The 20,972-nt window shown below is 36.9% G+C and overlaps 1 pseudogene; it reads left to right on the forward strand.

Moving 5' to 3' along the window:
• The first annotated feature begins 12,934 nt into the window (after positions 1-12,934).
• LOC148040064 (glycylpeptide N-tetradecanoyltransferase 1 pseudogene) lies at positions 12,935-15,332 on the forward strand (annotated as a pseudogene).
• The last annotated feature ends 5,640 nt before the right edge of the window (positions 15,333-20,972 follow it).

The following is a 20,972-nucleotide window of genomic DNA, read 5'->3' on the forward strand; positions in this document are numbered from 1 at the left end:
TGTTTATGGTTTTAAAATTGTGTATGCACGCAAAAGATCTAGAATTGTACTATTAGTAGCTTCTGTTTGCCCATTGGTTTCATGATGAAATGCATATAAGAAATCCATCTTAGTACCCCAAATAGCAAACAAAGTAGTCCAAAAGTTATTACAAAATCTAGAACCACAATCAGAAATAATAACTTTTGGCAAACCATGATTAGTGAAAACAATCTTAAAAAATAATTGTGCAGCTTGAGATGCAGTTAATGTTTTCTTGCATGGTAGAAAATATGCTTGTTTACTAAATCGATCTACTATAGCCCAAATCATATCATGATTAGCTTGTGTATTAGGCAAAACAGTAATAAAATCCATTGAAATATGTTCCTATGGACAGTCATGAATTGGTAAAGGCATTAATAAACCATATTGCTTACCATGGTGTCGCTTGACTCTTTGGTAAATTAAACACTCAAAAACAAAGTTAGAAACATCAGATTCCATTTGTGGCCAGTAAAAATCTTCAACCAATGTTCTTAAAGTGGAAATAATACCTCTATGACTTAATATGGAGAACAATGACTTTTGTGCAACACAAATTATCTAAATTGATCAGTGACACACAATCTTTTCTCATAAAATATCAATTCATCAGAATAAGACAAAGAATCAATTGGAATCCAGTTATTAGTAACTAATTTATTTCAATTAGCTTGAAAATTAGTGTCATGGTCATAGGTGTCCTTCATAGAAGTAAGGGAATCAAAGGATAGAACGGAAATATTATGGATACTTGGTCTCCTACTCAATGCATCGGCAACAACATTCTCTCTTCCTGGCTGATATTGGATAAGTGGATGAAAAATTTGAATAAAAGCAGCCCATTTAATATGGCAATAAAAAATTTATGGTTGACTAAGGAGATGTTTGATACTTTGATGGTCAGTTTTAATCATAAATTCGGAGCCCATGAGATAGTGTTTCCATTGACGTAAGGCTTGAACTACACCTAACAATTCTTTATCATAGATGAAATACTTCAACTTAGAAGGTTTAAGTTTGCAACTAGAATAGGCTATGGGATGTGAATCTTGCATGAGGCTAGCTCCTATTCCTGATCCGCTAGCATCAATTGACTGTTAGAAAGAATTGGTGCATTGATTGGACGCCGTATGCGCGCGTAGTGAGCGTCAGAAGGTCCCTAAGAACAAAAGAACTCTACTTTTGCACACAAAAACAAGGAAGAAAGCTTGCACGACATGAAGCAAGAGACTAATTGGGTGCAATCTCCCCCCATGCCCTTGTGTGAGCGCTCCACAAAGCATATATTTTATATATTATTCATCTTCAAGCTCAAAAAAATAGCCTTATTTACAATTAGCACGCTTTAGCTTTTGTGTTTGCTTTTGTGCCACTAAAGAATTAAAGCTATCGGGCGTCCAAGGAGTCAGGCGATACCCAAATACAATGTCCAATACAAATATTTAAATCGTGCGCCCATGCGCATACAAAAATAATAAATAAATATCAAGCACTTTAATAAATAAGCACGTCAAAATATGGACGCCATGCCTAAGATACGCGCCCATAAAAAATTGATGATAATTTGAATACACGCTATCCTCCAATGCTTCCCAATGCCACCGCTGCTTGCTCTATACATTAACTGAAGCATTCACAATTGTTAGAAAAATAATACAATTAAACCGACAAAAGTGAATACCTAGCAGTCTTTAGTTACAAAAATAATTTGGTTAGAACTCAATCCAACCTTAATTTATTATGAGTGCGCACTCTAAACTCATAAACGTTTATTAATTTAAATATGTATTTTGCGGAATCACCCGCTATGGAATCACCCACTTACACATTAAATTAACAAAACGCCCGAAAAGGATAGGCGTCTCCATCAACTTTTCGCACAAAGAATCTACCTTGTGTATAAGCCCCGGTAATAAACTTTTATGGAATCCACCGTGGAATATGCCTCCTGGCATCATACCCCTGGGGTGGGATAGCAATTGTCCTCAATTGCTATTAGCTCAATGTGGAGCTAACAGTGTGGGAAAAGCACTTAGGTCTCTAGCGTGCATCCATTGGGCCTCTTCAAGAGGATGATTTTTAAACTTGACCAAAGATCTAGAATATCTACGGCCAGTTCTAGTGGTCATAAAGTCAGTATCTATAATAGTTTCAGGTTCAAGGATTTCAGTTTCGTCGTCTAGCAAAGGAGGGTTTTCATAGATAGGGTGTACACGTAGTTATTCTCTAAAAGGTTGTAATAAACTGATATGGAAGGTGTTGTGGATTTTCCAATGTTGTGGTAATTCTAGTTTAAATGCATTGTCGTTGATTTTGTGTATGATCTTGAATGGTCCATAAAATCTAGGTGCTAATTTGACAACAGGGTGTTTATCTACACTTTGTAATCTTCGCTTTTCAATTCGTAACCAAACATAATCATCAACGTAAAACTCGTAGCTTTTCTTTTCTTGTTTGCTTGTTTTGTGTATGATTGCTGGGCTTTGGCAATCATATCTTTAACTTCATAAAAAATAGTAGCATGCATGTTAGCAATATCATCAGCAGTCTGAATTTTGTTTGATAATGATATAACAGGTGTAGGCAATCGATATCCATAAATAATTTAAAATGGTGCTTTCTTTGTAGCTGTATGTGGTGTGTTATTATATACAAATTAAAGTAAATGTAGATATGTATCCCATGTGTGTGGTTCTGAAATTGTGTAGGCATGCAAAAGATCTAAAATGGTACTGTTAGTAGCTTTTGTTTGACCATTTATTTCAAGGATAAAATGCAGATGAAAAATCAATCTTTGTTCCTAAGTTAGCAAACAAAGTAATCCAAAAATTATTGCAGAATCTAGAATCATGATAAAAAATAATGACTTTTGGTAAACCATGGTTAGTAAAAATAGTTTTAAAAAATAATTGAGCAGCTTGAGATGCAGTTAAGGTTTTCTTGCATGGAATAAAATATGCTTGTTTGCTAAACCTATCTACAATAGTCCAAATCATATCATGATTAGCTTTAGTGTTAGGTAGACCAGTGATAAAGTCCATTGAAATCTGTTCCCATGGTCGTGATGGAATGGATAATGGCATTAGTAAACCATATTGTTTACCATGGTGTCTTTTTACTCGTTGACAAATTAGGCATTCAAATACAAAATTAGATACATTAGTGTCCATGTGTGGCCAATAAAAATCTTCAATCAATGTACGTAAAGTAGATATAATTCCTCTATGACCTTGATATGGGGAACAATGAATTTCATGCAAAACAAATGATCGAAATGGAACAGTTACACATAATCTTTTTTCATAAAACATAAATCCATTAGTATAAGACAATGAATCAATAGGAATCCAATTATTTGCAACTAGTTTATTCCAATCAGCTTGAAAAGTAGGATCCTGGTGATAAGTATCTTTCATAGGGATAAGGGAATCAAATGATATCACATAAATATTTTGAATTGTCGGTCTTCTACTCAAAGCATCAGCAACAACATTCTCCTTTCCAGGTTGATATTGTATAAGGGGATGAAAACTTTGAATAAAAGCAGCCCATTTAATGTGCCGGTCAGATATTTGTGGTTGACTAAGGAGATGTCTAATGCTTTGTTGGTCAATTTTGATCATGAATTTAGATCCCATTAAATAATGTTTCCATTGACGTAAGGCTTGTACTACGGCTAACAATTCCTTGTCATCTATAGAATATTTAAGTTTAGTTGGTTTGAGTTTGCAGCTAGAGTAAGCTATGGGATGAGAATCTTGCATAAGGACTACTCCTATTCCAGATCCACTAGCGTCAGTAACTACTTAGAAAAATGGTCTATTGAAGTCAGGTAATTGTAATACAGGAGCATGAGTCAAAGCATGTTTCAGCAAATCAAAGGACTTTTGTTGATTATCAGACCAATTATGCACGATACCCTTCTTTAAGAGTTTTGTCAAAGATAATGCAAGTAATGAGAAATTCCTCACAAATTTTCTATAAAAGCTAGCAAGACCTAGGAAAGAACGTAATTCATGTATATTTTTGGGTATCGGCCAATTTAAAATTGCTTCTATTTTTTTAGGGTCGACTTTAATACATTCTGATGAAATAATATGTCCTAAATATTCAATTTTTGTTTGAAAAAAATCACTCTTTTTTGGATTAGCATATAATTGATTGTCTTTTTAAAACTTAAAAACTAAAGATAAATGTTCGTAATGCTCATTCTCATTTTTACTGAAAACTAATATGTCATCAAAGAAAACAATGACACAATGCTGATGTTTCAAAAATATGCGATTCATCATACGACTGAATGTGACTGGTGCATTAGTTAAACCGAAAGGCATAACCATAAATTCATAGTGTCCAAATTGTGTTCTAAATGCAGTTTTGAATATATCAGATTTGTCCAATCTTACTTGATGATATCCAGATTTAAGATCTATCTTACTGAATATGGCGGATCCTTGTAGCTTGTCCATAAGATCATCTACCCTAGGAATCGGATATCTATTCTTAACAGTAATTTTATTTAGGGCACGATAATCAATGCACATGCGATAGGTATTATTTTTCTTCTTCACTAATAAGACAGGTGCACCAAATGGAGAACTACTAGGTCGAATTAATCCTCTGTTAAGCAATTCATCTATTTGGTTTTGAATTTCTTTCTGTTCAATTTGGTTATATCTATATGGTGCTTTACATGGTGGTTGTGTTCTAGGAATGAAATCTATCTTATGATATTCAGGACATGTAGGTGGTGATCCAGGTGGTAAATCAGTAGCAAAGCAATCTTGGAATTGGAAAAGAAATTGTGCATGCCTAGGATGCATATGGTTTTTTTTAGCTTGTATTTCATTCACCCATATTAAATAGGATTTGCTACTCTTATGTAATGCACATTTAGCCTGAGTATGAGTAAGCAATGGAAAATTATTGGAAGCATGCATACCATGCAGCGTGATTTGTTTTCCCTGAAAATAAATTTTTATTGAATGCGTAGAATAATCTATATCAGGATTGTATTGATGACGCCAAGGCATTTCTAAGATAATGTCACTAGACTGCAAAGGTACAACTAAGAAATTTCTTCATTCAATATAATCACCAATTTTAATTTCTAAATTATGCACCTCTTGTGTTTCATTATATTTGGTACCTAGGAATGCAACCTTGATGCGATAATGTATAGAAACAATATGTAAATTCAATTCTTTGACCAATTTTGCAGAAATAAAGTCGTGTGTGCTCCCATCATCATGTAAAATAGTCATTTCTTTACCATGCACAAAACATTTCATTGTTAATAAGGAATGGGGAGTTGGCATACCTGGCAAAGTATCAGAAGTAGTACCAATGTCGTCATCATCTTCCATGAAATCCGACATCTCTTCACATTCTTCATCTTCTATTGCTCCCAGATAATTGATATGAACAAATGGCTTTTTGAATTGACAATTGGCTGCTAGATGTCTAGGTTGATGATATTTGTAACAAACTATGGGTTTTGCTTTGGATACATTATTGGTAATCGCAGCAAGTTTAGGAATATTGGGATTTGACTGAAGAGATGGCTTAGGGTTTGGATTTGTGTTTAATGGCAAGGCAGGTGGTCGTGTCCAAGGTTTACGGAATGAAGATAGAAGAAAACGACTTTGATTGAATCTTCAAAAATTTGAATTGAATTGTTTGGAACCAAAGTTACCATTAATTGGAAATTGTTGTGGTTACTTATCTCGTCTGTGAATTTTGTCTTCAGTGTCATGGGCCAAGGAAATTGCATCTTCAAGGGTTGTTGGCTTGAACATATTGACCTCCGTATAAAAATGTCCAAGTAGGCTAGACATAAACTTGCGTTTATGATTTGCCTTCAGGTACATCTTCGAGCATACATAGTTGCAATAGAGCATTCCAGAAACGCTCAATATATTGTGAAATAGGTTCGTGATCCCTTTGATGTAGAAGATCCCATTGTTTGATTGTTTTTTCGTGGAATTGAGGTGGAAGAAAATTCTGTAAAAATTTATTTTGGAAAGTCTCCTAGGTAGTGGGACAATCAACACTTTTGCGGACCACAGTCCACCATAAGGATGCTCGGTCAACTAAATGGTTAGTGACACATTTAATTTTATATTTATCAGCATATGATTCTTCATGGAAATACTCATCAAATTGATTGATAAAAGCAAGTACAACCTTTCCATCGTGTGATCCATTGAAAGTATGAAATTTGAAGTTTTTTTACTTATCTTTATTTCTTTCCGAATAGATTGGGCTTCAAGTGTTGCATCGATGGTACGCCGTATAAGATCTTCAGGTTGCGATCCATCTTGGTTGGTGGTAGATCATTGCAGATTGGCCAATTAAGCTTGCAAAGTTTGTCGTGCTTTTCATTCTTCTTGAAGCTGCATCATAATCAAATCCAATTTTTACTCCATTGTTGGTTTGGGTAGATCACCTTTAGCCATAAAATCTTCCATGGTTTGATCAGTCATTCTGCAAAATTCCAAAAGACCTCACACACTCGAAACCTTGTTAGCGGGATGAGTGTAGCTCAAAAGCGAGTTTACAAGGCTTATATAGACATATTTTTCGTTTGGCTTTTGTAGTATTTCTCCTTTACGATTGCGAAATTCAATGTCACAATCGTCTTCCAAGAAAATAATTTTGCGTATAGACTACGTGTTGCCGATTGTTTGTTGTAATCTGCTTATGTCAGTTCACAGGTGTGAATAGGGACTTCCAGAGGGTAGTAAACAGATTCATGTGCTGCTGAATATGAACTGCCTCTATAGTAATTGTTGAAGATTGAAGTCTATGATCTTTAGGACCTTAGTGACTAATAGTTTTAATCTTTCTGTCTAAGCGTGGATTTATAGGACTTGAGGATGTTGTCGCCCATTTCGGCGACGGGCAGTACATGCTGCCGCCGCCGACGGGTTAAAACGAGTTCTGAAGCTTTTTAATAAGCTTCTCTTGAAGCCTTAGAAGCTTAACTTTGAGCTTTATGAGCTATGGAAGAAATTTCTTATCTCTTGTTGAGAAGAAACCAACGACTTCATGAAGGATCTTTCTGCGTGGTCCTCTGCCTCTGCAGAGGCCGGTCCCTCGCAATCTGAGTGTACATCAGGGGGTTCTTGATTGCTAGGAACATGCTGGTATCGACCGTTTGCTACGAGACTGACTATAGAGCTCGATCGTTCCAGGAGCTCCGCCTTCGCACGAGATGGTAAGCGATTGGAAGCTCTCGATCTTAGCTTCGCTCTGATACCACTGGTGCATAGATCGGATGCCGTATGCGCGCGTAGTGAGCGTCAGAAGGTCCTCAAGAATAAAATAACTCTACTTTTGCACATAAAAACAAGAAAGAAAGCTTGCACCACATGAAGCAAGAGACTAATTGGGTGCAATCTTTCCCATGCCCTTGTGTGAGCGCTAAACAAAGCATGTATTTTATATATTATTCATCTTCAAGCTCAAAAAAATAGCCCAATTTACAATTAGCACGCTTTAGCTTTTGTGTTTGCTTTTGTGCCACTAAAGAATTAAAGCTATTGGGCGCCCAAGGAGTCACGCGATACCCAAATACAATGTCCAATACAAATATTTAAATCGTGCGCTCATGCACATACAAAAATAATAAATAAATATCAAACACTTTAATAAATAAGCGCATCAAAATATGGACGCCATGCCTAAGATACGCGCCTATCAAAAATTGATGATAATATGAATACACGCTATCCTCCAATGCTTCCCAATGCCACCGCTGCTTGCTCTACACATCAACTGAAGCATTCACAATTGTTAGAAAAATAATACAATTAAACCGACAAAAGTGAATACCTAGCAGTCTTCAGCTACAAAAATAAATTGGTTAGAACTCAATCCTAACCTTAATTTATTACGTGTGTGCACTCTAAACTCATAAACATTTATTAATTTAAATATGTATTTTGCAGAATTACCCGCTATGGAATCACCCACTTACACATTAAATTAACAAAATACCCGAAAAGGATAGGCGTTCCCATCGACTTTTTGCACAAAGAATCTACCTTGTGTATGAGCCCCGGTAATAAAATTTTATGGAATCCACCGTGGAATATGCCTCCTGGCATCAAGAATGATCAACTAAAATTAGGTAATTACAAGACAGGTGCATGTATTAAAGCATGTTTCAATAAATCAAAAGACTTTTGCTGGTTATCAGACCAATGATACACAACACCTTTCTTTAACAGTTTCGTCAAAGGCAATGTAAGCAATGAAAAGTTTCTCACAAATTTTCTATAAAAGTTGGTAAGGCCTAAGAAAGAACGTAACTCATGCACATTTTTAGGGATTGGAAAATTCAAAATTGCCTCTATCTTTTTAGGATGAACACGAATACCATAAGAAGAAATGATTTGACCTAAGTATTCAAGCTGAGTTTGGAAAAATTCACTATTGTTATGGTTAGTATACAATTGATTCTCTTTCAACAATTTGAAAACTAAAGATAGATGTTCACAATGCTCATTCTCATCCTTACTAAAAACCAAAATATCATCAAAGAAAACAATCACACAATTCTAATACTTAAAAAATATACGATTCATCATACGACTGAATATAGTTGGTACATTGGACAAACCAAAATGCATAACAAGAAATTCATAATTACCAAATTGAGTTTTAAATGTAGTCTTAAAAATGTCAGGTGTGTCCATGCGTAGTTGATAATATCCAGACTTGGGATATATCTTGCTAAAAATAGTGGCCCCTTGTAGTTTATCCATGAGGTCGTCTACCCTAGGGATCAGATATCTATTCTTAATAGTGATTTTGTTTAGGGCACAATAGTCAATGCACATCCTATAGGTATTATTTTTCTTCTTAACTAATAGGACATGTGTACCAAAAGGAGAACTACCGGGCCTAATGAGTCCTCGGTTCAACAATTCCTCAACTTGTGTTTGGATTTCTTTTTGTTCAATCTGATTGTGTCTATAAGGTGCTTTACATGGTAGTTGAGAACCTGAGATTAAATCTATTTTATGGACTTCAAGACGTGTAGATGGTAAACCAGGTTGTAAATGAGCAGCAACACAATCTTTAAACTATGAAAGAAATTGTGCATTCCTAGGATGCATCTTATTTTCCTTAGCTTCAATTTCATTCACCCATAGTAAATATGACTTACTATCTTTTCTCAATGCACGTTTATCGTGTGTGTGACTAAGCAATGGAAAATTATCAAGGGTGTGCAATCCATGCAATGTGATTTGGTTTCCATTAAAATGAATTTTCATGGAATGTGTGGAATAATCTATGTTAGGGTTATATTTATGATGCCAAGGTATTCCTAAAATAATATCACTAGCTTGCAGAGGCACCACTAAGAATTTTTTGTGCTCAACATAATCACTGATTTTAATATCTACATCATGCACTTATTATGTACCATTATATCTAGTGCCTAAGAATTAGTCTTTATACGATAATGAGTTGGAACAGTAGATAAATTCAATTCTTTTACCAACTTTGTGGAAATAAAATCATGCGTACTTCCATCATCATGCAAAACAATTTTTTTTGACCTTGCACAAAACATTTCATTGTTAATAACGAATGAGGATTTGGCATATCTGGTAAAGTATTTAAGGTATCACCGATATCATCATCGTCTTTAGTGAAGTCTGGCATATCTTCATGGTCCTCGTCATCAGTTGCTACTACCAAGTAATTGATTTGAACAACTTGCTTCTTAGACTAACAGTTCGCTACTAAGTGTCCAGGCTGATGACACTTGTAGCAAACCATAAGCTTTGCTTTGGAGACATTGTTGCTAAGGGCTAGAAGTTTGGGTATATTGGGATTTGGTTGGAGGGAACGTTTAGGGTTTGAATTAGTAGTTGATGGTAAAGGAGGAGGTCAAGAGTCCAGGGTTTACGGAAAGGAGAAGGAACAAGGCGATTTTGATTGAATTTTCGAAAGTTAGAATTGAATTGCTTTGTACCAAAGGTACAATTAACCAAAAATTGTTACGGTCACTTTTCTCATCGAGGAATTTTATCCTCTGCATCATGCACTAAAGAAATCTCATCCTCCAAAGGCTTTGGTAAGTGATCAAGCAAATTGGACATGTACTTGTGCTTGTGGGTCACCTCAGGAACATCTTCAAACATTCGAAGTTGAAGTAAGGCACTCCAGAAATGCTTAGCGTATTGCGGGATGAATTCACGATCTCTTTGTTGTAGGAGATCCAATTGTTTGATGGCTTTCTCATGGAATTGAGGCAGAAGGAAATTCTACGAGAATTTCTTTTGAAAGGCTTCCCAAGTAGAGGGACAATCAACACTCTTGCGGACAACAGTCCACCATAATGATGCTTTGTCTGCTAAATAGTTACTTATACATTTAAGTTTATCTTTTTCAGCATATTGCTCTTCATGAAAATAGTCGTCAAACTGACTAATGAAAGCAATAACAATTTTGCCATCACTTTGTCTATTAAAAGTGCAGAATTTAAAAATTTTAAACTTATATTTGTCTCTTTTCTAAGAGCCTATGTATTGAGTGTTGTATCAATAGTACGTTGAATGACATCTTCAAGTTGCGATCCGTTTTGCTCGACAACGGATTGTTGAAGTGCATCTAATTGTGCTTGCAAGTTTCGACATTCCCTTCACTCTTCTTAAAGTTGGTATCATGAGTAGATCCAATTTTTGTTCCATGGTTGACTACTCTAGCAAATCGCATTCACCCATAAAATCATCCATGTTATGATGCGACATCCTAGATTTGATTTAAGATACGTCACTTGTCCTCTAATCACGTGTGAATAAGGCCACCACGAACTTGCTTTGTTTATTAATATGCTTTTGCTTTTACGATCTTGCTTTTCTCGGATACAACAATTGAGAACAGACTTATTCCAAGCAAAATAGTCTTCCGTATAAACTAAAAGAGACTTCCCAAGTAGTCCTCCACCAGTTGAGAGAGGTCCTTCACGATCAAAGGGTACAATAGGGGGTTCTTCATCGCTAGGAACATGCCTGTATTGTCAATTCGTCGCGAGACAACCTATAGAGCCCGTTTGTTCCAGGAGCTTCGTCTTCACACGAGATGGTAAGTGATTGGAAGCTCTTGATCTTAGTTTCGCTTTGATACCATTGGTGTGCGACGTGTGCGTAGTGAATGCCGGAAGGTCCCCAAGAATAAAGAACTCTACAAACCTTTATAAATTCAAGTATAAAGCTAAAGAAAAATTTCCCGACATGAGACAAAAGAGACAAATTGGGTGCAATCTCCCCCCATGCCTTCCATGAGTGCTTCACAAGGCATGTATTTATAGATTTATTTATATTCAAGCTAAAAAATAGCCCACTTTACAAATAACATGCTTTTGATTTTGCATTTACATTTGGCCAAATATAAATTAAAGCATTTGGGCGTTCAAAAGTCAGGGCTGTGTCCAAATACAAATATTAAATAATGAAATATTTAACCGAGTGCCTATGTGCATACAAGATAATAAATGTCTTGTTAAGCATTTTAATAAATAAGCGTGCGTGCTTAAATAAATATTATTGTTATGCCTTTAGTGATAAGACGCGTACCCATAAAAAATAGTATCGCTATGCCTTTAGTGATATATAAATATTACCGCTATGCCTTTAGTGATAAGACGCATATCCATAAAAAATAGTAATTCTTCTAGGCATTTGGATTCACGCCATCGCCCGATGCTACCCAACGCCACCGTCGCTTGCTCTATACATCAATTGAAGCATTCACAATTGTTAGAAAATAATTAAATAAGACCCAACAACAAAAGTAAATGCCTAGCAGTCTTCAGCTACAAAATAATTAAATAGGTTGGAACTCTGTCTTAACCTTAATTTAATTCGAGTGCGTATGCTAAACTCGTAAACGTCCATTGATTTAATATATATTTTATAAAATCACACGCTATGGAATCACCCATGTGCACATGAAATTAATCTCATGCTCGAAAAGGACAGGCGTTTCCGTCACTTCTCGCACAGAGAATCCACATTGTGTACGAGCCCTGACAAATAAATAGTTTTACGGAATGCACCATGAATTGTGCCTCCTGGCATTCCCCGTAATTGAGAGACTGAAGGAACTCTTTATAAATCGATGATCGATGCTTTCTAAAATTTGGCCTCTCTTGCTTTTTTATTCACTCCTTGATGTGCTCAAGATCACACATTTTTTAAAATGGCTTCTTCAGATGCCTACCCGTGTCTACACACATTACCATGCATCGAAAACTCAAATGCATCTCCAAGAACAGTACATTTTTCTATTGTCATATCCATTATGCGCACGAGCCTTGCTCGTGTTGTTGGGCGTATGTGAGTGTTGATTTAAAAAAGACATTCTTGGGCATCTTGCTATGTTGGAACTTGGGAGCATGATGAATTCATAAATTGTTGGTGCATATTAGGGTGGGTTCACAGTAGGGCGGACGGACAGACCATCAAAATCCATGTCCGCACACCTCGTGTTCACAAACAGGCGGACAAAAAATTGATAAATTTTTTTGCAAGCCATTTATCAACTAATCTTTCTTGGCCACTTGGAAAGGGTAACCCGCTCCTCCCTACGTGGGGCAGGTTCAATAGTTGCACTGTGCAGTTGAGAACATGTCAGTTTGACTTCTTTTTGTTCGGCTTATGAGCGGCGGATGGTTTTATTGTCCACCTTCTTTTTTGAAGACAAATCTCGTATTGACACGTCCGCCAAACGCACCTGCACAAAGCGGGAGTCCGAACGTGTGTGAGTCGACCCTTAGGGTGCATCAATTGTAGCTTGGGGTTATTGTGTGTGATGGAGAAGATGCATGCACTCCTTTTTCTAATTCAGGTAATAAAATATTTTTCGTTTCTTAATTTTTTCGATCCAGGCTTGGCTACAGTCGGGGCCGACCGAACGTGTAATGGCATCTCCGTGTTCCCAATATCATATTGAAGAAGCAGAAGCAGCAGCAGAAGAAGAAGAAGAAGAAGAAGAAGAAAAGGCAACCCAACATGACATGGCGTCTCCGAGGCCAGAAGATCATATCCATCAAGAAGAAGAAGAAGAAGAAGAAAAAGGAGAAGAACCAGCCGCAGCAGCAGAAGAAGAAGATGTAGAAGAAGGAGACGGAGAAGAACCAGTAGCACTAGAAGAAGAAGAAGAAGAGGAAGAAGAACCAGAAGAAGAAGATGAAGAAACGGACGAAGAAGAAAGTCTCGAAGAGGGATCAGAGGACGAGCTCTCACGGTATCTTCAAGAGTCCCTCTCCCTCGCAAGCACAAGGCATCATGCTTTCTGGGAAACCCAGCCTGTGCAGCAGTACACGGACAACGGCATGCAGCTCGAGGAAGGTCCCATCGCCGCTCCTCAGAACGCCTCGGATTTGAGGCAGGAGCCCTACAGGCTTCCCAAGGACTATGAATGGTGCACATGCGACATTCGCATCCAGGAGACCCTGGATGAGATCTATGGCTTGCTCAGAGACAACTACGTTGAGGACGATGAGAGCATGTTCCGGTTTGATTACTCCAGAGAGCTCCTCAGATGGGCCCTCATGCCCCCTGGCTACATCCCTAGCTGGCATGTCGGCGTTAGGGTTCAGGCCTCGCAGAAGCTTGTCGCTTTCATCTCAGGAGTCCCCGCCCGCATCTGTGTTCATGGCCTCAGCCTCACCATGGCTGAGATCAACTTCCTCTGCATCCACAAGAAACTCAGAGCCAAGAGGCTTGCCCCTGTCTTAATCAGAGAAATCACCAGAAGGGTGCACTTAGAGAATGTATGGCAGGCTGTCTACACAGCCGGGGTTGTACTGCCGACCCCACTCACAACATGCCAGTACTGGCACAGGTCCCTCAATCCTAAGAAACTCATAGAGGTAGGATTTTCTATCCTCAGCTCTCGCATGACCATGAGCAGGACCATCAAGCGGTATCGCCTTCCAAGGAAGCCGTGCACCCCAGGGTTTAGAGCCATGTCAAGGCACGATGTCCAGGCAGTTCATCATCTTCTGCGCAAGCATCTAGCCCCATACATTGTAGCCCCTGATTTTTCAGAGGAGGATGTTCAGCATTGGCTGGTGCCAGTGAAAGATGTGATGAATAGCTATGTGGTCGAGGACCCTGCAAGCCACGAAATTACAGATTTCTGCAGTTTTTATACTCTCCCATCGTCCATACTCGGTAACCAGAACTACGATGTCCTGAAGGCTGCTTATTCTTTCTACAACGTGGCAACGAATACGCCACTAGCTCAGCTCATGAGCGACGTCCTCATTGTCGCCAAGAGAGAGGGCCATGATGTGTTCAATGCCCTTGATATAATGGGGAATCAGTCCTTTCTAAAGGAGCTGAAGTTTGGGCCCGGTGATGGTTACCTTCATTACTACTTCTATAACTACCGGCTGGGAGGCCCAATGGTGCCGTCAGACTTGGGATTAGTGCTCCTGTAAACTTCTTCAACCATGGTGTTTTCCTTGCACACAAGTTCAGATGCCTTTCTTCTTCTACAGTCAGGCTTCTCCCATGAAGAGTTCAGATTAGCATTGACACTGCTTCAGATTTCCTATTAGGAATTGAGCTAGCATGTTGTGCTTCTCTGAACTTATCGCCCTCCATTGCATTCTGGTGTCCAAATATCATGCCCTTGATATAATGGAGAATCAGTCCTTTCTAAAGGAGCTGAAGTATGGACCCGGTGATGGTTACCTTCATTACTACTTCTATAACTACTGGCTGGGAGGCCCAATGGTGCCGTCAGACTTGGGATTAGTGCCCTTGTAAACTTCTTCAATCATGGTGTTGTCCTTTCACACAAGTTCAGATGCCTTTCTTCTTCTGCAATCAGGCTTCTCCCATGAAGAGTTCAGATTAGGATTCCTATTAGGAATTGAGCTAGCATGTGGTGCTTCTCTGAACTAATTGCCCTCCATTGCAGTCAGGTGTCCAAAGGTAGTTCTCACTTATAGACTTTAGGGGTTAGCAAGGGGCTCATATCTATGTATATATACATGTGTAAATACTGCACATATATTTTTGCCATGGCATAGTTGTCCCGTTGTGCAACCCCCAAAATCTGAAATTGTTAACGTCATAACCCTCCTATCAGTGCAACCTTTAGAGAGGCCTTTGGGATATCTAGCTTGCTCAAAGGGCTCTGGAAACTCTCTTCCTGTAAACACACAACCATTCTCTGCTTGCCTAGGTCCGAAGGCCAATCTGGTTGTCTGCTCATTGAATTTCTACTTCTCAAGTGCAAAATTATTTATGAGAAAGAGACATGGTTCACCCTTAGAGATGTGTGCGTTCACTAGTATGGTTCACATATTTGATTAGTGATAGGGATTTCATTGCTGGTAAGTGAGATGTGTTCATTGTCTTTGCTTTTGTTCAAGTGTCTTTTGTGCTTGTTTTGCATATTTGTCGGTCTCTCTTCTCTCTATTATTTACAAGTTGGTGTTCTAAGGTCTTGTTGATATTGTGTATTACTACATTTGAGGCAATGCCATCTAACTACTCGCATTCATGTCATTGTAATTTGTTACTCTTATGTTTAGTGTTGCTCTACATTCCTGTGTTCTTGAGATGTGTTATTCCCAAAATGAGAATGTTACAAAAGAATAGTAAATATTCAAGTCAAAAGCTCAAAACCAAAGGGTTGGTTAGTGCCATCACAAGTATGGGAGGTTGGCTAGTGGAGCGAGGGGAAAAGCTAAAACTAGTTGTAGTATAAAAGGTGATTGATTGTTGCATTTTAAGGCTACTCCTAGTGGGTGGTCAGCTCTTGTCTTGAGGTCTTGAGGTCTCCTCTTTCTTGTCTTTAAAAAGGATGCTCTTTTGTCTTTTTGACTTGGTTGTTTTTCTTCATGAAATTTGATTGTTCCTTGAACTTGCATGTTTCTATAAGGAAGAAAATAAACTTAGAAATGGGCCATTAAACTCTCTCTCTTCTTCTTAAAACAAGGAAAAGAGAAGATAAAAATTAGTAATATAGTTCTATTCTCTCTTTAGTTTTGCAATCTCATTTTGCATTTTCTATATTATCTACAAATGATTTGCTTAGACTCCTTCACTCTTCTCATTTAATTAAAAAAATAAATCAAATTTTACATTAAAAAAGTAGTTATGGGAGTGTGGTGTTTGGTTTTCAATGTGAAACGATTTGTAGATACAAAGTAATTGATATTTGAATCAAAAAAGGAAAAAATGAAAATTTGAAATATTTTTAAAGAAAATTCGGGGATTGTTTATATGATAGATTTTGGTTTGAAAAAATGTTGGTTAATTTTTTTATTTTTTTGGAGATTTTTGAAGGTAACATTAAATGTTCTAAAATACAAGAACTCTTGGATATTTTCACTTTCAGTTATTTTTTTTCATTTCTTTACTTTCTCATGGCTTTATTGTGATCTCATCTCTATGATTATATAATCTTCATGAACACAGAGAACTACTTACACATTTGTTGTTCACAATCACTCATTCATAACCATTGTATGTAATGTATTTATATATGTGTATTTATGTTCCTTAACTGCACTAAGCTATCTCCTTTTCCTTGATATCTTTGTGTGCCTCTTTACTCTATCTTCTGAGACAATCGAGCTTGGCTCTTCATTTCTATTAATATCTTTGTGCATTCTCTCTAACTTGTCTTTATATAGAAACTAAGTCAACTATTTCCACTAACATCTTTATGTGTCTATCTCAATGTCTTTATACGTGACTTTCTAGTTTATCATTGTAAACTCAATAGCCTTATGTCTAGTAACATGTAAGTGTGTCATTTGGCTTTTCTCTAGTCTAACTCTATAGATACTAAACCTCATATTCTCATTAGTATCTTTATATAATTAATTCATATGCTTGTAATTGAGACACAAGGAATAAGTAAAATGAATATAGACAAGGAGTTATATATTGTGGTAGAGATCGAGTATGTTCCATTGTTTAAAAGGACCCAGTGTATTAATGATAATTCTCAAGTTCTATAGAGTTATATGCAGATGTGATTGAAGCATGTGGATTTTCTCGAGAATTATAATTTTTTAAAGTATGTGTGTGAGGGTTATAATAGGTTGCTCATTCACACTAAGTGTCTTAATGATCAAGTATTCAAAGTGTTTACAACCTACCGAGCAACTATATAAATTTTTAATGATTTAATCATTATATATGAATTTCATATACAATAGCTCATATGACAAGTAGTGCTTCTAAATGAGACTATAATTCAATAAAATAATCAGATTGTCGCAATGTAAAACACTATCCATGACATTGGTAATCTCATATGAGGAGGCAAAAACACAATTGAATGACCTTAGAAAGATCAATCATAAGCTAACACGAGCGTGAATGAAAGAAGAAACCAATCAATGCGTTCATTGTGAATAGTGGCTAGTGAAAGCGACGTATTAAAGTATGTAAGGAAGCTCAAAATGAAAACCTAGGTGAGGGTGAGCTTGGATTATTTACTAGAATATTGCTAAAGGCGAGTACATTGGAAAATGCTTTGAGCAATCCAAAGTTCAAGGCTGTGAATAAGAATGTGATTTAAGTCCACATTGAAAGATGTGTTAAAAACAAATTCTTAGCTATGGATGCACAATCCATTTGTGAGAGAGTAGATATTAGTATACTGGCTTACTAAAAAATATTCAAGGGTATACAGATTGGGTTTGGTTGTATGGTGAAGAGAAATAGAATCATGTATCTCCATAGATCTTCAAAGTTAATAAAGACTTAACGATAAATTAATGCAAAGGCTTTGGAGCTAATATGAAATGCCATGTATGTTCAAGGCGTGAAAACACTAAAGGTTGGGACCAAAAATGCATATGAGGTGAAGTTCAACAAACTCAACAATTATTATCTAGATCTATACAAGGTGTAGACAACAATGGTAATGCATTATTATATGTTTGCTATAGGATATAATGAAAAACTGTAACTTGTTATAAAATTAGATAAAAATGAGGTTATTAAAGGAGTAAAGCTTGAAAGATTTAGTATAACTTTGATGAACATAGCTTTACAATTTGACAAAAACAATCCACGGAACATTAGGGTTTACACAAAGTACCATGTGTGGTGGCTCATTGCATTTGAGGTTCCTAAAAAAACATTTGAGGTACTACAAGGTGTTCTTTACGCACATAAGCATTCCTAACATAATCCATCATCAGGACCATGATAAGATGCTCTTAGTTCAAGGGTATGGTTAATACTTGGTGGAATGGCATTTTGCAAAAGACTTAAAACCTTTAAAATGTATGTGTGGAATTTTCAATGGTGCAAATGCAAAGCATCCATGCATGTATTGCTTAACAAAGAGGGTGGAAAGAAATTTCAAAAAGAAGAATTGGCAAAGGGTGATAAGTGTTGCACTGATGTATGATAAATAAGATCCCAATTAGAAGCCTATCTTCAATATTCCATTGGATTGTGTTCATATTTGTTCATTGCATGCTTTTTTCATAATTCTAGAGAATATTGTGTATGAGTCTATTTGTTCTGCTTATAGGATACAATAGAAAAAAGAAGCCATTGCAACATGTAGGAATGTGGAGCAAGTGCTATTAGAAATTGACCCATACGTTCAGCACTGAGGAATGGTTGCTGGTCCATCTGTGGGCTACCTAGAATAATTATTTAAAAATCCGCAACACACAAGACACGCAGTATGCTCCAAATTTTTGAAGAAATTTGCTTGTTTTTGTTGTTTCATGGTCCAAATGTTGTTCATATGCGATGAATTTTTGTTTAAACCTTGGTTGTGTCATGTTTGAGGGCTGTAACTACAAAAATACAGGACCCCTAATGATTTAGGGCCGTTATTAATTCTTTAAAACTCGTAAAATGTCATTTTTAATGAAAATTAGTGGTTTTTTCCATTTTTGAGTTGGAGAAAAGGAGTGAAAATGGGATAAACTTAGAGAAAATGTTAAGTTTCAGTCAAAATAATAAGCCAATATAAATAAATCAAAAAATACCTACTTTCTATGAATAATAATAGAAAAAATAGAGAAAATTAGGATTTTCGTGCTAAAAAAATATGGAAAAATAAGATTTATGTGTGTGAATGTTTGGCGAGGTTAAAGCATGAGGTCAAGCCTCAGTTTGGCCTCGTCCTTTGTGTTATAGTACCTGTTTATTGGTTTTTACATATAACTATAAACACATAGACCATCCTATCCTAAACTTGTGTTGCTTGCTGCATATCATGTGTGGTTTCTTTCAAATATCTTGGTCAACGAAATTAGAGAGATGAGTGTCATTGTACTCTCCTCGGAGTCATCAACAACAACAAGTGTTGAAATCATAGACCATCCTTGTCCAACACAAGGTTCATCTACTAAATCATACCATAAGGAGGAGCCAGAAGTCCAGTCTAGGTTCACATCGTTGAAGCCTAAAAAAACCATTAAACCTTGGAAGAAGATTGCACATAAGAAATAACCACCAAAGTTATATTTTGAAGTACTACATATTATGATTTTTAGCCTTTCTCTTCATTGCAATTTTGAATATCAATTGTTTGTAAGGGTGTCCTTGATTTGCTTCCGTATTCATTGGCAAGTTTGTAAGGGACTAGACACTGCACTTGTCTTAGCAAGTGGTAAGACCTTCCCAATGGCCACAACATGTGTTGATGTCCGCCCTTAAATTTGTAAATTTGATGGCAAAGATTTCCACCTATGGTAGGTACTTATCAAGTACACGATGATGGAGAGAGGGTATTGGCCTCTCATTCAAGGCATTAGAGCTGTAAACTCTGCAAATCTGGTTCATGTAGAGGATGACCAACGCACCCAAGCAATCATCATGTTACACTTAGATGAGTCCTTGATTCATCATGTTGATTAACTAAATACTGCTAAAGAAAAAAGGGATGAGCTTGAAAAGCTCTATGGAGCCACTGGTAAAAATACTAAAATCTTCCTTAAAATTGAATTCTTTAGCTTGGAATATAAATCAGGAGAAGACTTGGGAAAATTCATTTTCTCACATGAAGGGTCTCATGGCACAGCTTGTCTCAGTACAAGCTCCAATCCATGAAGAGGATGCTATTGCTATTCTCCTAAAAGCTGTGAAAAAGGTGTTTCCTACCTTTGTAACCACTCTTACCAACTTTCCAAATCCTACCTTGGCAAGTACCATCCAATCCTGTTTGGATGAAGAAAAGAGGAACCACAAAGAAGGCACCACCAGTCAGGCATCTTCAACTTCCCGTGATCAAGTTTTGATACATATAGTTCTCACTAAATGTTCTTCTTGTAAGAAAAAGGGCATATTGTAAACAACTATTGGGAGAATTATCCCGAAAGAATGAAATGTAACAAATGCAAGAAGACATGGCATATCACTAGTAAATGCCCCAACATTCCTAAAGTACCCAAAGAAGTAGTGGCCAACTATGTCTCCAATCCATTTGACAATCGACTTTTTTGAGTCTCTAAACCATCTACCTATAAACACTCTTGTAGCTTGATCTATAAAGGCATCCATTTGTTGGAGGGGGGGGGGTGGATTTTAGAAGATAGTCATAGGAACCCACCGTAAGCAAGGGTGTATGAGGGCAGATGGGTGTGAATAGCCTAAAGGACAAGGGAAAACCTAACCCTAGCAAGGCAAAGGCTATATAAATAGCCTATGGGTCACTATTAAGGTGTGAGAGAGTGTACCCAAGTTGTACTTGTAAGCAACTTAGTAAACAAGATTTTGTTCTTGTACTTTGAGCTCTCTTCTCTCTCTTGTGTACACATTCCAATGGTTGCCTCTCTGATATTCTCACAATTTTTACTCATGTGTGATATGTGCCTTTGTAACATATCCTTAAGGCACATAGACCATACTTTGGAGAAAAGGGAAGCATCATAGTTTGGTCCATGCAAGGGATAGAAAATCCACATTGGACAGCACATGGTGCAT

This window comes from Lygodium microphyllum, chromosome 2 (genome assembly GCF_053477565.2).
Source record: "Lygodium microphyllum isolate KBCC chromosome 2, Lygodium_microphyllum_v1.1.10, whole genome shotgun sequence".
NCBI lineage: Eukaryota > Viridiplantae > Streptophyta > Polypodiopsida > Schizaeales > Lygodiaceae > Lygodium > Lygodium microphyllum.